At 34.3% G+C, this 5,017-nt stretch overlaps 1 non-coding gene and 1 pseudogene across 1 annotated transcript; one reads left to right on the top strand and one right to left on the bottom strand.

Annotated features, from left to right (window-relative positions):
- Positions 1-514: 514 nt before the first annotated feature.
- LOC116585442 lies at positions 515-619 on the top strand. Its single transcript, XR_004283631.1, has one exon. It is a non-coding gene; the product is annotated as a U6 spliceosomal RNA (small nuclear RNA).
- A 1,876-nt stretch (positions 620-2,495) lies between these two features.
- Positions 2,496-2,677, bottom strand: LOC116585352 (annotated as a pseudogene).
- Positions 2,678-5,017: the final 2,340 nt, after the last annotated feature.

Below are 5,017 nucleotides of genomic sequence, written 5' to 3'. Positions count from 1 at the left end.
ACTTGTTCTTTCACCCTGAATAATTCTGATATGAACAAATGTTACATCCAACTCTTATTGTTTCCCATATAAATCACACTATGTTTCTTACCTTACCTTCAGTACATAATACCAGTAAAAGAAAAAATAATAAAATGATGTGAGTAGAAAGAAGTGGTAATTATATAGTAATCCTATTTTAACATATTAAATTTATGTTTTTTAATTGCATGAACTATTTTGTTAAATGAATACTCTGTAAGTTAAGATAAATAACACCTAAAAAAAAAGCTATAAAGATCTATTGAGGGATGTCATATTATTTTTGGAAAATAGTCCAGGGCCTTTGAACTACTTTGTTCAATTTATAGTCGTAATCAATAACATTTATGGAATTGTGATTCCTTTCAGTCTGGAAGATATTTTTGTGGGGGAAGCTGTGTTTTAGAAATGTGGTTCCATGTGCATGGTTACCAGAGGCAGAAAAGTAGAGAAGGGGAGGGAAATGTATGAGTATTTAAGAGGATGAACTCTGCTGCTCACTTCTTCAGCAGATATACAAAAATTGTAATGATACAGAGATTGGCATGGGCCCTGCACAGATACGTCGCTGCACATTTGTGAAGCATTCCATACTGAAAAACAGAAAAAGTTGGGCTCTGGAGCTTTTACACTTGAGTAGAATTATAGGTGAATGATTCTGAGCAATTTATATGAATTTTCTGCCATGTCTGTATCTGTTTCCTTATTTGTGACATTGGGTCAACAATATTTCCTTCGTTGTGGGACTTTGGAATATGACATGTGTTAATTTCTTTTGGGATAGTGCTTGGCCTTTAGTAAATGCTAAATAAGTGTTTGCTGTATTATTAAATATATCTGCTACGGAACGATTGAAATTCATAAAACAAATGTAGAAACAGATTCTATCAAGAAACACCTAACCTAAAGACAATACGGAGGATCCATGCCAGTAAGGAGATTTTTGAACCATTTTGAGGATCAAAAGCAAGTCTTGGGAAAGGCGAAAATAAAATAATACCTTTAAAAATCTACCATGTACTGGTACTTTGCATACATAATTTCATTTTAATTCTCCCTACAGTACAAGATTGAAGAAATTGTTACCTCAATAGAGAAAAATAAGAAACATAAAATAAGTTGCTGATACTTTCTCTGCCCGTAGAGTCAATCCATGATCTAAACTGATATATGTCTTATTTTAAATTATGTATTGCTATCATGTGTTGTTTTCACATAATGCTATAATTGGTGTCTCCTTCTAGAAACTCAAATAGCATCCTGTTCAAACTCCTGAAGGATTAAGGGTTTTAATATTCCCTAGTGTTCCTGTGCCACTTTGGAAAAAAAGATTATCCTTTTTATAATGCACCTAATAGTGTTCTAGCTTATGGGTGGCAAGAATAATTATATCTATTAATGCACGAATTAATGTAAAGGAAAATATAAAGGTGGTTCTCTGAAAAAGAAACTGAGTTTCTTTCTTTCCAAATCCTTCCTTCCACTTCTCCTTAATCTCAAACCCATTTAGAAGAGTGAAGTTGTTTAGATGCAAGTAACAGAGAGTAATTAATGGATCATCTTATTTATAGAGGCAAATAAAAACCAATTCACAGTCATGAGGTGACAGTAGAGCCTGAAACACAGGGAGCCATTCCTCTGTTAACTCTTGTGACTGAGAGCTGGGCAGAATTTTCTCTCTCTTCTTCAAGAAACCATATATGACTGGAGAGATTATCAGACATTGAAGACCATATATGACTGGAGAGATTATCAGATATTGAAGATTTAAGATTTTGTGTTTTAGTGTGCAAACGTAGCCTGAAGATTTCTATTACTTTGTGTTAAAATAATTCTTTAGTTGTGTCTACTTTTATGACGAGACTCAGTGAATGGACTTGCTATCTTTGGTGTAACAACAAAAAATAGTTTCACAGAACTGTTTTAATACTTTGTGCCAGAGCATTGTTGAGAAAAAAAAAATTAAAAATCAGGATTTAGGATTATGGTAAGTATTTTAGTGTTTTGTGTGTATTAAGTGAAGTAGAAAAAGTGGTTTCAACCTCCTTGTCCTTTTCTGTCATTTCAGTATGAGAGTGAGCTGAAGTCTGCTGCTGTATTAATGAATCCTGCTCCAGTATGACCAAGATAACCAGCCCTACTTCTCTAAGGAAGCTTCATTCTCCACAATGCTCTCTCCACTTATGTTCAAATCTTTCAGGAACCTGGCTTTCATCTATCTTTGATTCTGGAAAAGCCTTAATGATAAACTCAATAAAGTTACTCATTCACTGTATAAACTTCCAAAAATCAGTACTTGTCAACACAGTCACTATTTGCATATTGATGGATGTATCTAATCATCCAATGACAAAAGAAAATTTAATTGGTTGGAATTGGTTCTGAAATATTGTCCTGTTGCCAAAGGGCAATTAATTTGTAAGTTGGCCTTCTCTGTTAACTTTCAAAGCCCGTTTTACAGGTAGCTGCCTATTCCCTCTTACGTAAGTCCAAACCTCCCTCCTAGTCCTTGGCAGTGGGTTCTGTTTCATCCGGTTGAAACTTCTCTTAGCCTTATACTAGAAGGAAGCATAAACACAGTGGCTTTTCTTTCAATTAGCAATAATCGCGCCTCGGATAAACCTCATTGGCTACGATACTGCCACTGCGCAAAGCTAACACAGTGGCTTTTCTTACTTCTTGCCTAGTACTGCAACACCTAATTGTGTAAGGACATTTGCTTATTTTATAAGCACATGGGAATGAAGTCTTTTCTTAATGCTTTCTACAAAAGAAACAAATGCTCACAAAACAAAACAAAACAAAAAGCAATAAAATTTTCACGTGAATAAAAATATCACCAGAGAGCAAAAGTTTTTAGAGGAACATTCAACCTGCTCTGATAAACAAGTGTAGTCAAAGAAAACATGGTATTTAATAGAAATGTGATAGCAAAGACCAACTGGCAAATGATTCTTAAGGGAGAAAATATCTTGACATCTGGGAAAGTGCAACTTTTGGAAGTCACTTGTCATGGAGTCACATATTCATTTTTAAGGTAATGACTAATAAATTACAGTGACCCTTTATCTCTTCAGACACTGTTCCTTTCCATACCTAATCACCTCTTCTTTCATCTATTTAGAGCTGGACTCTATAGGTGTGCAACTCCTGAATGTAAAACACACACACACACACACACACACACACACAAAAAAAAGTCCAGGGATACAAGTGAATTCCAGTATCAACATTTTTTTAAAAAAAGATTCATTTATTTGCAAATATACCACAGAAGGCCCAAAGGCATTATAGAAAGCTTATGTTTACCAAAAGTTAGTTTGCTTTGGTGGTATAGTGGTGAGCATAGCTGCCTTCCAAAAGTTAGTTTCAGTGGCTGTGCAAGTCTGTTTATTTGCCTATCTGAAAGAGATATAACTGCTAAATCAGGTGTCCCATGTCCTAAAGAATTGAAATACAAAGAGGGTAATTCTTTTCAAAAATAATGAAAAATAGTCATTTTAATTTCATTTATTTTTTGTATGAAATAGTAGAGTTAGGAATAGTAAAGAAGAAGAAAACAATGGAACTTGTTAACATTTTACTTGCAGATATTACATAAATAAAGAAGGTGTGTGACCGCATGTGTGTATGAAACATATCCATACAAAATCATATAAGCTCTGCTGAGAAGTTTAAAACTCAATGTGGTTTCCAATATAAATGATTTTTATTAAAATGTATTCCTGATTTCCTTTTTTCTCCCTCTAATTTGGGACATAACACAAATTCCTACTGAAATGAAGGTAAATCAGAAGTTTATTGTTCCTAGACATTCAGCTCTTGTTTTCTCTGCTGACACCATCAATATGAATAATGACAAGACCAGTGATGAGGTTGTTTTTGTGATGCAAATCTCGCCATGGGGAGAGTACTATAGTCATCATGAGTTTATTTCACAGTTCAGCTTCTTTCTCTAGCAAGCCACTATAATGAGATTGACTGTGCCCTTTCTCTAGACTGGAAAGTAAAATTCCAGTGGATCACAGCAGGATTGATTTGGGTCCTTCAGCCATCCTGGTCGTCAATGCTTAAGTACTGCAGCCTCATGCAGAGATTTGCATCTCTTATTGTGATGGTCAGAATGAGCAGGAGGACTTCACTGTGGTTCAGTTCATTTTAAAAATGTTGAAAATCTGCCAGTTTATGTTTCTGGAAGAAAAATAGGTCACATTTCAATATAACTAAATTCACTTCATAATAATCTATTTATCTTTTTATACCAACACAATTATTTCATCTGTTAAGTGAATTATCACATAGCCCCCTTCCCCTCCTACTCCCCTCCTCCTTAATATTCCCTGTAGAGCTAATCTCTATGATATTATTAAATAATTATTGATAAATGGTAGTTTTCTCAACTAGATTGTGATCTCTTTGTGGTCTGGGGTTTTAGGACTTGCAATATCTACAGAACTGGAAAAGTGTTTGGGATATAACACATATTCAATAAACCCACTCCCCATAAGAAGCAATAATGTATCAAATGTGCAACAATGCTAACTAAAAATAGCTTTTGCTTGTATTATACTACATTATAATATATTATATGTGTTATATATATTTTACTAGAATAATTCTATCTTATAGTCTTTGCTAATGTCTATATAAGGCATGTGAAAAAGACCTAAATACCTGGACAGATAATTTTCAAATGCAATGGATCACAGAAACCATTCTTATCAAGCAATTTGTGGGACCATAATTCTGCAGAATATGCTTCAGGAAATGCTCATCTGAACACGTATTAGCAATTTTCATTTGGGTCATGTTGCATATACAATGAATTATATGATCAAATATTCATTTAACCATGTCAAGTCATTCAGAGAAATACACGTTTTCTTTCTTTCTTTTTTTTTCTTTCTTTTGAGAGAACACCAGTGGGGAGAGAAGCAGATGGGGAGGGCGAAGGAGGGGGATAGAATCTCAAGCAGACTCTGCACTGAGCATGGAG

The sequence above is a fragment of the Mustela erminea genome, chromosome 2 (assembly GCF_009829155.1).
Source record: "Mustela erminea isolate mMusErm1 chromosome 2, mMusErm1.Pri, whole genome shotgun sequence".
NCBI classification, from domain to species: Eukaryota; Metazoa; Chordata; class Mammalia; order Carnivora; family Mustelidae; genus Mustela; species Mustela erminea.
The sequence above is the reverse complement of the archived record's forward strand: the minus strand, read 5'-3'. Positions and strand labels throughout refer to the sequence as shown.